The following is a 12143-nucleotide window of genomic DNA, read 5'->3' on the forward strand; positions in this document are numbered from 1 at the left end:
ATTTGGAATCCAAATTTGCATTTGCTACCACGGAGATCTTTAAAACCTAAAAGATTAAGAATTCAATTCGATGCCTAACTGTAGTCCATAGCAAAACTCCCACAAACTCAGTCATGCAGAAAGAGCTCTCTTAACTAATGTCTCTGAAGTACACATAATTCTAACAGAAAAGCCCTTAACAGCTTTTCATTTACTTAAGTAAAAGGGAAACCGAGTTAAATATCCATTTCTAGTAGGAACAGTGACTGTAAAAATAATGGAAACTGGTAACATAATTTAAATAACATAGGCAGCAGCCAAGAGGGAATAGGACTTCCTCTACATCCATTAGTGAGGAACTATTTTTGCATTTGGTCCCATATTACTAAACTTACCTCTCTACACAGCATTCACTTGATCAAGTTCATAGCAAATCTGCTGAGTTACTTTCAATAGCTTCATAATGGATTAAAATAATTTTCTATAGTAGTAATTTCACTTTATTCACAATATTAGCCCAAGAAAGAGCCTTTGCTTTTAAGAAAAACCCCTACTTCCCTTAAGCTCCATTAAAGTTTTGCTTGATAAAGACTTCATGAATCGCCCATGGCACAGAATCAGCATTTCAAGTGGACAAGACCTATCGGCTGCAAACGAGGGGCTGGCTCATTTACACACGCCGTTCCTTGTGGCACTTCACACGCACGCTCATCTTCCCTTCATCTCCTTCCCCCTGGCTTATGCAAGTGGCCACACTCCTATTCCTCTGCATCTCAAGAGCCAGTCCGCAGCTGCAGGCAGCCAGAGGAGAGGAGCAGGAGAAATGATATATTGCAGATATTTTATTTTTGGAAACCACACTGTAAATAAAGCCATTTCCAGAGATATTCCATGGACACGGAGTGCTTGGTCGCAGAGCCAGCGCCTTATGTAACAGGAGGAGTATTGTTTAGGGTTGCCTGCATTAAAGAGCCACTCCTGGTAACACAGTTTACAAAGCTATAAAAAGCTACCAGCGTAACTATCGAGAAGAAGCAGGCAAGCGGTTTATTACCAAAAGGTTGGTGCTAACCGGGAAAAAAAAGGAAAGTTTCATTAAATCGCTCAACTTTCCGTCGCTCGGAGGGCATCACCTCGGCTGACACTTACTGTGAGTGGGAAGGTGGGGGCTCCTAGGCAGCCCGGCGCAGCCCCATGGCCAGGTGCTGAAGACAGCTCTGCCGCCTCCCTGCAGCCCGCGCCGCCCGCAGCCGCCTTCAGTGATCTTCCATTAAATTCCGCTTTATTCCCCCGCGCCGACCACCGACAAGTGGCAGAGACCAGCGATCCCGCGATTCGGCCTCCCGCTCCTCTCCTTCAGAGACCGACAGCCTCTGGAAAAGCGTGAGCAGACAGGATCACTTGGACATGCACAGGCGCTCACAAGCAGCTGTAAATTTCCACTCCCCGCTGCCTGCGGCTGGACTCGCGGCTCCTCGCTGCTCCTGCTCCGACCAGCTCTGTGCCTGGCTGTGCGTTTTCCCCCCACCGCCCTCCCCGCTTCCCACTCCCTCACTCGTCTTGCTCACAGGCTCACACACACACCCCCCAAACTCCACGTCAGAGGAACACGTGGAAAAGCAAAGGATGAAGCGATCGCTCCGCCGAGAGATTTCCCCAGGGTTAAGGGAGGACATGCGACAATTTCGCATCATTTCTGTAAGTTTCCATTCCTCTCCAAAGTCTGTCGGTGCAGGGAGAGGCATCGCTGCCGGGTCCTTGCACCATCACGTGGCTGCTGGAATTAAATTATTCACCTTGCCGTCCTGCTAGGAATGCAAATAAGGGAGCCCAACTGAGGATTGTTGTTACAAGATAGTAACAAAATCAACATGCTCACGCACCACATCTTTCACCAAAGTCCTGTCCTTCAGAAAAGCTGAAGTTAAGCTGCTTCTTGCCTGACTACATGTTATTACACAAAGATCCAAATACTTTTCCGCAATCATACTTGAGGGGAATAAAGAAAAAAAAAAAAATTAAAAAAAAAAAAGACCTGCAGAATACTCTGCGCAAAATTATTTAAATCCTGATGAAGAAAAAACATTAGCCCAAAGTATTTTTTCAAAGGCTAATGTGATGGGGAAAAAAAAAAAAAAAAAAACAAAAAAAACCCCCTAAAGTATAAAGTGTTCTGAAACAAGTACTACCAGCCATTATCAAGCATACAAATACAGCAAAATGTAATTAAAGGAATTTTTAGTGCTTCACTTTTCTCTCTTGGCAACTATTGTTTGGCAAGAACCACACACTCCCAAAGGGAATGGCAAGTGCTGTCGCCTCTGCCCCCAGCTGTTGAGAGCAGGGAAAGAAGGATGCCTTACTATGGGCACTAACAGGTGGGATTTAAAATGTATCCTCATCTGGATCTTGGCTGAGTCCCAGAAGGGATGTGTGCCCAGCATGTCTTTCTGCCAAGCTCTCCAGCTCGGGGGAAAATCTTTACCTCCCATCACTTCTTCCACAGGGCATAGCCTAGCCAAAGTCCTACATTATTAAAAATAATTTGATATGCTACATTTGCTTGGGGAGCTGATCGCAGAGTTAGCAGCTCTACAGTTGCATCAGATCTTGATTTAAGGCTCACCTGCAGTAGCTATTCACAGCCCTAAATTAAAGACAGCCAAAAAACACATGGGAAACCTCGTTTCTAAGGAATACAGATGAAACACACACCTTTTAAAGGCTACCGGTCTTTGCTTGCAATGCCAGCTCCAAACTGAAGCACACAGGAGTATCCCAAATCCTCACTTTGAAGAGCCACTCGCCTGTCCTTCCTGGCTTCAGAGAGGCAGAAGCCATCCCTTAACCTCCCTGCATTTGTTCCTGCCTTTGCACAGGAAGAACCAAGCCAACCTTAGATCAGCAGATTTGTACCCTCAACTTATCTATAAAGCATGTCACCATTTCTGCTCACACTTTACCTAACAGATCATCAAGATGCTGCAGCCCTGTGTTTTTGGAGTGCCCTGAACAGCACTGGGAACAGGGATTAATTAGTGCTGCTCCTGCTGCACCAGAAAGCACTGCAACAAGTGACACCAAGTGGCAATTTCTGCTCCAAACCCCCTGTGAAATATTCTTCCAGCGCTGAATTAAAGGCTTCACATTAGCCATCACTGGCCAGGTTTCCTCTCCAGGCCACCTCCACAGAAAGCTCAACAAGGGACGCCGTGGACATAATGCTTGGAACAGGATGAGCCACCCTTCAAGGCAGCCTCCTTCTCCAAAAAGCTTAGGAGGCACATGAAAAACCTGCACAGATGTGTCATGGCATGAAGGACTTGAGGAGAAAGACTGGCACTGGGCACCTTGGAACAGGGGGGTTCCCTGCTCTGTCCCAGCTGGGTGGGGAGAGGGAAGGGGTGCCAGTCCTTGTGGTACCTTACACCCACTCTGGCATTGGCCCTTTCTTTTTTATTGAATACCTCAGCCTTTGGATAAACAGTGAAAATCAAATGATAAACACCCTGCCCTTGGGCTACTTCTGAAGGTACTGGCTTTTCCTACGGCAACATAACAATGAAAGTACATCACTGCTTCCACTGTGTGTTTTTAAGAGAAAAACTTCTTTCCTCTACCTGTCTGTCTTCGGTTGCAAAGTGTCCCAAGAGAAATTATATCTTTTCCATTGTAAATCCACAATCACTTCAACAGGTAAAACCCCAACTTTTTGTTGTACCATGGAGTTTAATGGTGGTAGATGTTACCCTGAAATTGAACTATCACAAAACAGATTGAAATATCACCAAAAAAGCTGTTTTAGTTACACATAAGGGACAGTGGGGATAATTTGTGTACCACTGCACTGCATAAAGTATCACAGATGATTCTGAGTATCCTGGCTCTTTGGAAGTATAAGAAATTTATCTACAAAGTAACTGTCCTCTGATTCAGACTAAATAGGCTTGTTTTCCTGATTCAGAGCAATAAACTGAATTTGCACTCAATTACAGTTCAACTTTGCTCATCTTCTACCTGAGGAAGTATTTTAGGGCTTTAATAGGAGCCCTCTACACAGCAGGAGAGCAAGAAACCCACCTGCCTCCATCCCTGCATTGCAGAAGAAGAAACTATGCAAAACAAGGTAGCTAAAGGGGCAGGGGGAAAAAGATTCTCTGCTATTCCAATACTCTGTTTCATCTTAAGTAGAGTTAATTCTCAGATGACAGGAAAAGGCCCTGTCCATTAAGGTGTTAATTAAGCCATAATTACTTGGTGCTCTTATCTGTTGGTTGGTTTGGGTTTTTTTGCCAAGAGGTTATTAAACATTTCCAAAAATGGTTTCTTCAATTCTTAATTTGTAGCCATCTAAAACCTAGAATGATGTAATTTAAAATAGACAAAAAATCTTTACAATCTCAAAGTACATGAAAAAAAAAAAAAATCTCTGCACTGCTAAAATACTCCAGCTTCCACATATTTAAATTTCATTCTATTTGTTTCCTTTAAAGAGAGCAGAGTCCTCGGGCTAAGGCATGGTTAAAGTACTTTTGAGAAACATTTGTCCCTGCTTTCATAACTTAAAATCATTCCATCTAATAAAAAACAAAGGAAGAAAACTCTGGTTGATTTTCCCTGCCCTTTCCATTTTCCTTCTAATGTGGAAAAGAGAAATTAGGGAACTTCAACAATGAATTAAATAAATTACAGCAGCAGATGATAAACACACAGCATATATATATTAATTCTGCTTATTTAATCATCCACTTCCAGTCTGTGTACCTCCTCTGAGATTATTTCCAGCATTCCAAAGCCCTAAGCAGCCTCTAATAATAATAACAACAAAATCCTTCCTTCCCCCCAAATTGCTCAATGCCCCAGGCCATCAAAATTCAGTTCTCCACAGCAACAGGTTTAGTTGTGTAATGCTGAATATCAAGAGGAGAAGCTTTAGCATACTAAAAAGATTCCCCCACCCTCCAAAACCTGAAAACTAAAGAACATCCCCCACAGGATTTCATGCTATTCTTACAAATCCCAAGATATCAACATTTTGGCAGTTTATTGGGGTGGAGGGGGACTGAAAACAAGTAACTTATATAATCTACATCGTAAACCTGTTACACTTTAACTCAGAGCAATTAGCTTTTTGGCAGAGCAATATAAAAAGTGCCCAACAACACTTCTAAAACCTCATAAAATAAGATGCTTTACAGTAACTTCATACTTCTTTGTTATTCTGCGAGTTCACAGACACTCAATTTCTTCAGATAAACGTGGTCACTTCAGATTAATGCAAATAAATAATTCTTCATCAAGTAGCACCCAAATACAGACATACAACACTCACACTTTCTCTCCATGTAATCTTGGAGGGAGACAAGCTTGGAATTGAGCCTGTATGTCAGTACCCCCAAAACAGCTACCAGCACCAAAAGGCAAATTAACATTTGGCTGCTCATCCAAATGCAAAATAAGGCAGAAAAAGGGGTACAGTCTATGGAGGCAGGTGGCCTTCCCTACAGCCATGTTAAAAGCAGCAAAGCTTCTGGCCTCTCTTGGGACTAGAAAATTGAAATTTCTTCAGTGAAGTGTGGAAAACAGAGAGCAGCAAGATGCAGTGGCTGACCTGTAGCTGCATTTCAGCTGAAGTGAGTGGAAGGATTTAAATGGATGCTTTATATAAGCTACTCCTAAAAATGCAGACACGTCTTCAACGATTATTTTCCCCTCTTCCTCCTAGCTCCCTCTAGCGCTTTTAAGTGTATACGGCCTTTTCCTTCCTCATTTATTTAATGCAAATACAGTTGCTAAGATGATGTTTGGTTTAGTTGGGGTTTTGGGGTTTTTTAAGATCTGCAATAGCTCTTATAAACTGCTCATGAATTTTTACTGAATATGTTATTCATTAGTACAATCACTCCAGAAACTAAGCACTGACAGTGGCCTTTCTACCAGAAATGTTTGTGTATTAATACTTCATGTATAGGCCAATGTATTTAAAAGTTTACTCATTTTAAAGGCATCCTGCTCCATCATTAGAGAAAGCCAACTAAAATGAATCCCTTTCCTTGAGCATTCCTACTCTCAAGGGAATTGTGTCTAAAAAGAATGTTACTACAGCCCAACAACTGAAAAATATAGCACATTTAAATTTTATGTCTGCCCTAAAGTCACTTATAAAATGTTAATTGTGCCCCTTATCTACTGTGTCCCAACACAAAACACAAATGAGAACCATACCTGCACTTCCACTTTTATGAGCAGAGGAACAGTAAACTCATGACAACATCATGTTTTTTACCTGCAGACTCATGCAAACAGAAACTAGCTCCCCAAAATAAGTGACTGCCTGAAGAGCCAAGCAAGTATTTTTAAAATAATTAAAGCTTTCACCTCTCCAAATTGTTTCTATCCCAGTTCTGTACTGTCAATCACCCTAGTGGCCATGTTTGTTTGTTTCTTCAAGGTCCATTCACAGAATTAAAAATGGGAAGAGGAAAGATCATTTCAAGAGGTGCAACAAAAAGAGCTTTGCTGAAGACCTAAAACCACTCAGCACATGTGTGCCAGTCTTGCAGTTTCTATCGCAGCACACTAAAAAAATGCTTTTCTTCGTGGAATTGAAAAGTTATTTTAAGTGTATAAAAGCATTTATCTGCGATCTCCCATTTCTGAAACAGTCTAAGAATATAAAAAGTGTTTAGTCTCCTGAAAGTACTGAATTTAGTTACTGATCTCCATATAGCTGCACCAAGCACTTTTCTTAATGTTAGGCAGCACAGGGTTAACCACAGATTAAGACATCCCCTTCCCCCAGGCACACTAATGCAAAAACCCTATAGATGTTCCCTACAACTTCCTTGATGGTCAAAGACAATGGAGCACCCCTAAGCAGAACTTTAAACTTCCTAAGAGTGCTCAAAGCCAAAAGCTGTATTAGTGTATATTCACCTCAGCAATGGTGATATGCAGTGAAAATGTTGGGCAGATCAACTGCCCTTTGATGCCTATAATTTCTTGATACACAAATTGTGGCTGTTTCTGACAAGCTGGAAGGCAGTTTGAAATTTAAGACTTTTCCTCTACTGATCACTGCTACAGAAGGCTAAAGCATTTTTCATCAGATGCTTTCAGGATGACTTGCAGACAAACAAAATTAAGTTAAACACAAAATTAAAAACACAAGTTAAATGCTCCAGTGAGGAGCTCACTGTAACACCCAATTTAGTATAAGGAAACTGAGGTGGCACCAAGCAAACACCCAAAGGCGTGCACTCTAAAATGTACTGTTAAAGAATATCAGGAGATAGGAATCATCATTCTGGATAAGACAAAGCTCTGTTAAATCCCATCTCTAAGAGGGGTTGACACCAAGGGCAAAGTAGAAAAAGAAACATATACCAGAGGAAGGACTACTCTACTCTTCTGCTTCTGGCAATTAACACCTTCGAGGTTTCCTGAAGCATGATCCAAAATCACTGTGATGAATAGTTACACACCTTTCACTTTAAAGATCCCAAAGGAGCACTATTCCCCTTCTAGGGGGACTCTTAAATCACTTCTTCAATACTCAGATACAACAGATTACTTAAGATCGCTTCTGACTGTCAAGACTGAGCAACCAATTCAGCTCAGAGACTGCTATTTCCTCTAGATGAGGGGCCAAACAAGACAGGCTCCAGCATCAATTTATTGCATTCCAGTTAGTTCCTTCTTCAGGGCAGCAGAGACAGGATTTACCTGAAGAATCATTGTATTTTTCAGGTGGTCACCCCTAGACAAGGGAACAAGCACTACCAGAAAGTCCCATCTAGAGACATGGTGTTATACTCATGAAGAAGATGAGTTCAGACCTAAGGAGAGTCAGTTCCTATTTATGTCACACTATGTGATCTTGGAAAAGCCACTTAGCCTCCCCACTGGAAAATTTATGCATTCAAAACCATAAGGCTCTTTGACACTACGGTGATGGAACACAAACAAACACAGCAGGCAGTGCCCAGCTCACTTGTGTCCTTTTCCTGCAGACTGGCATAACAGTCCTGCAGTTTGTGTGATGCAGGTCTCCAGAGACCATGCCCACAGACACAACAAACTTCTGAGTCTTCTCATGTGGGTTAAGAATCCTACTAAAGCAGAACAGTCAAAACAAAACTAGAATATTAGGCTAAAAGTCTAAACTGCTGCTTTAAGATGATGAATTACAGTTTTTTCTCAGTGTCAAATAATGAAACCCAAGCATTACTATATTCTTGAAAAATGGCTGTTATACTTGATTAAGTGCTGCTCTAAACTGACTTGCCTAAAATCACACAGAAAAACACTGCTCCCTCGACAAAGAGAACCCACAGCTTCTCACATTTTACTCTTTATAAGTTTTGTCCTGTGACATTAGTTTAACATATTGGAAAAGGATAGGGAACCTTGAGAACTCATCAAGCTCAAGTTGCACAAGGAGAAATTGTCTTCACAAGCACCCCAAAGTCATTCCTCCTGACAAACAATTAATATATTCATCATTTGTCAGATTGCAAACATATTTGCCTTCATGTGACAGATACATGGCCATTTGATGAAACACAGGGTGCTTGCACTTTTCTGTCCCACATTAAGTATTTTAACACAACTTCAATGTTACTTTCCTGTTAGGTGGTGAACAGTCCATGTTGTTACAAAGCCCCTATCTCAGATTTTAGTAATGTATTTTTTTGGTCCCAGGAAAACCTCCAGTGCCTTCCTAAAGACCTCTGTAGTCCATTCCTGGCCAAAAGTTGACTCTGTTGAGCAAATTAACCTGTAGGGTATTCTTTTAAGTCCAGTACTGTTACTCCCCAGTGGGGAAAACCTATCCATGAACATTCCCACACTACTAAAAAGCTATTTGCTGTTCTCTCCATCCATGTTGACCAACAACTGACATTACAAATGAATTATTATGTCAGACACATACAACTGCAAAGTGTCCAATTAAGGGCTGAGTTCCTTTTGTTTTAATTAATAAACCAGGGTCATGCCTTGAAGTCCTTAAATGGAAGCAGGCACGCTGCAGACTGGCATTTTTTAGCCAAATCTGTCCTGAACAAGGACCAATATGAGCAGTGTGTTCATCTTTAGGACAATTTCTGTTTTGGAGGGAGAGCAGCTCTGGCACCTGAGTGTGCTTTGATTCAACTCCATTTCTGTGTAGGCTCAACAATGGAGATCCCTGACAGGCTCTGGACACCTGGAAGAAAACCACTCACCATGTGACATAAATGGCAAGCTCTAGATATATAAGCTGTAACAGGTCAAATATTCTCACGGAAATCTTCTTGGCAAACATCATTCTTTGAGACATCTCTTAATGAAATCTGACAGCTTCAATATCACACAGAACACAGATCTATACTCTTTATAGACAAATTTTTGTCACACCCTCTGAAAATAGTTTAAGAAATCAGTTTTCTCATGCTAAGGGTCACTCACATACCTGTTCCCTTCCCACAGAAGCAACAGATAATTTTCTTATCCATTTTTGCAGTGTGCATTCACAAAATAACTTTATCTACCATCAAAATCTACACCTCTGAAGGGTAAAAGACTGCTACTGTCCACTTATAAAAGTCATGTTTAACACTGAAAATGAGTAAGATGTACGCCTCTCAAATGAAAAAAGAGTCCCAAGTTGTATTAGCCCAGACATGAGAAGTTATCTACTATCTTTGCAAAAAAATTAATATTTTTATCTAGATACTGAGCCTGATCACCTGCAGAACATATTTTCTACTGTATATGCATGCAGCACCTTGAATTTTTAAGAGCTGTAGGCCCAATAGCAGAATTCAGAGGGAAGTCTCAAAACTGTTTCTTTCAGAACTGCAGTGCTTATAAGGACACAAAATTATGTCCAGCATTGTTGCAAATTTTGGAGTTTCCACCCAAGTACCACTGAAAAGAAATGGCTTGTTTCCTGAGAGCAGGCAGAATCCCATGAGAAGGTCACCCAGCAAAAGTCTTATCAGTTCAACTTTCCATGACCAGAGCAAGACATCTAGCTCTCCTGCTAGCTGTCATCATGGGATGAAATTACCTTCACAAGCATAAGAACTTCCATTGACACATATCAGCACACAAAGGCCTGTATCCAGGGAGCTGCACAGCAGCCAAAGATGTGAATGTAAGCTATTTAATACCTTATAATTTAACCCAAGAACCACATTACCTATTTTTATGTTTTTCCATTAAAAAAAAACCCTAAAAACAGATGACACGGAAGTTCAGAAGTAAAAAATAGTATGACTCTGTGACAGTTTACACGGATTGGCTTTCCTTTCAAAACTGAAGACAAGTTCTATATGATTCCTACACTTACAAAATAAGACCTTGTTTGGATTTAAAAGAAGTTTGAAATAAATGTTTTTGTTCTTCTCAAAACAATAAAAGAAGGTCGTTACTACCAGCAAAGGAGTTTTAAAAATTCAAATATTTACTCTGGTTTCCAGAAGCTTAACAGCTTCTTGAACAAGAGCAGCATTTTAAAAGATTTTGTATCTTGACACTAATTTTTAGTGCTGGAGAATCTGTGAAGTCCATTAATTACAGAGTGCAACAGTTAATTGGTTACCACTTTCAGTGTTTGGGTTTTTTTCCCTTTCTGCAAATTCGTATTCTGTTTTACTTTCTGCTCCCTGCCACTAAGATTCCTGTGTTTGCAAATGTGTGTTCTTTGAAGGCTTTCTATTTTCTTCATGCATAGGTATGTGATCAAATCACTTTAACAAACTCAAAATCTACTTCTTCATCACCACCTACGTTAAGTGTACAGATACAGTTTTCTGATACTTACAACTTCAATTAAAAAATATCTTGAAGATAACCCATCAAATCTGATTGTATTACAGAAGTAAGGTCATTAATACTGCAAAACAAATCTCCCACTCTGCATTCTGTGTATTCAGCTCCTCTCAGCTCTTGGCTACCACTTATCTACAGGGAAGTGTCTTGTCCACTGCCTGTTGCCCATGAGTTTTGACACCTTGAAGTATTTTCAGATACTGTTCCTCATCTTTTAAGGCATATCCAGCCTCTTCCCATGGTTATTAACTTCACAAAGCTTTGAGTCCATCTTTCAAAAGAGTCAGCCAACATGCTCTTTGATTCAATCAAATACATGAGGCTATGCCATCATTTGTCATCTTTCTACTCTGCATGGCCTAGATAAAACTGTCAGAAAGGATTGTGCATTTTCTTTCAACTGTGTGTTCATTTGGGGATTTTTTTTTTTTTTTTGCAAACTAACATCCAATGACTGAGCATCAAAAAAATTATATAACAATTAAAATATTCTTATTGACAGTAATATTTTCAAGATTGATTTTCTTAGCCAGAATATATCAAACCCATAATCTAACCGAAATACTAGACATTTTCTAATATATTTTCTATTAATCATGTTTAATATTTTGCTTCATGACAATCCTTAAAATTTTGGAGTTTTACATTAAACAGCAAAAAAAAATTCTCAGTCTCCATGGATTTTCAAAAGTATTCTGTCAGTCTTTATTTACTGCTGTAATATGATGGATATGTTCACAGCTATGTGATAATTTGTAATATTCGTCTTCATTCTCACTACAGAAATATGGAACAGTTCTGTATTTTCAGCATCATTGTTGACAACTTCAGCACAGCCATCAGACAAATGTCACTGTTCTTTTTGCTCCTGGTATTCTTAAACTTCTTATTAGCCTTAAATCCCAAAGAAAACCCAGTGAATTTTCTGTAATCATCTTTATAAAACTTACTTGTACTTATTCCTATATATTGGCTGCTGCCCTGGAACTATTTCTAAGTCAAGACGTGACTCCTCCATTTGCTGAAACCCTCTTTTTGTATCTATTCCAGACAGCCATGTGTTCCCACATCCTCAGCCGCTCCCCAGCTCTGGGAGACACTCTTGCAGCCAGGGCTAGAAGTGTACCAGTTATGTAGCAGCACATCACACTGCACAGAGATTTGCTGAATCCCTCAAGTTTTTGCAGCAGTCTTCTCCCATGGCCTGATGACCTGTGCTGAGACCTCAGGAACCCTGGTGAGGAGACAGTTTACAGTGTGGAGGGAGTTCAGCAAGGGAGGAAAAACAATGGATAACATCTCTGTGCATTTTTAACTAGCACTTAACTGCTGCCCAAGAAACCAGA

At 40.5% G+C, this 12143-nt stretch overlaps 1 protein-coding gene across 7 annotated transcripts in view; it reads right to left on the minus strand.

Moving 5' to 3' along the window:
* Positions 1-12143, minus strand: part of CAB39L (calcium binding protein 39 like) — a 61516-nt gene that overhangs the window by 42580 nt on the left and 6793 nt on the right. For 4 of the 7 annotated variants that reach the window (XM_058849758.1, XM_058849742.1, XM_058849751.1 and 1 more), the window contains exon 3: positions 1129-1352. The gene's annotated coding sequence lies outside the window, so the exon portion shown is untranslated. Of the gene's footprint in view, positions 1-1128; positions 1511-1563; positions 1884-12143 lie in introns of those variants that run through there. The other 3 variants (XM_058849787.1, XM_058849732.1, XM_058849777.1) reach the window with 2 other exon arrangements.

Source organism: Poecile atricapillus, chromosome 1, assembly GCF_030490865.1.
Source record: "Poecile atricapillus isolate bPoeAtr1 chromosome 1, bPoeAtr1.hap1, whole genome shotgun sequence".
Taxonomy (NCBI): Eukaryota; Metazoa; Chordata; class Aves; order Passeriformes; family Paridae; genus Poecile; species Poecile atricapillus.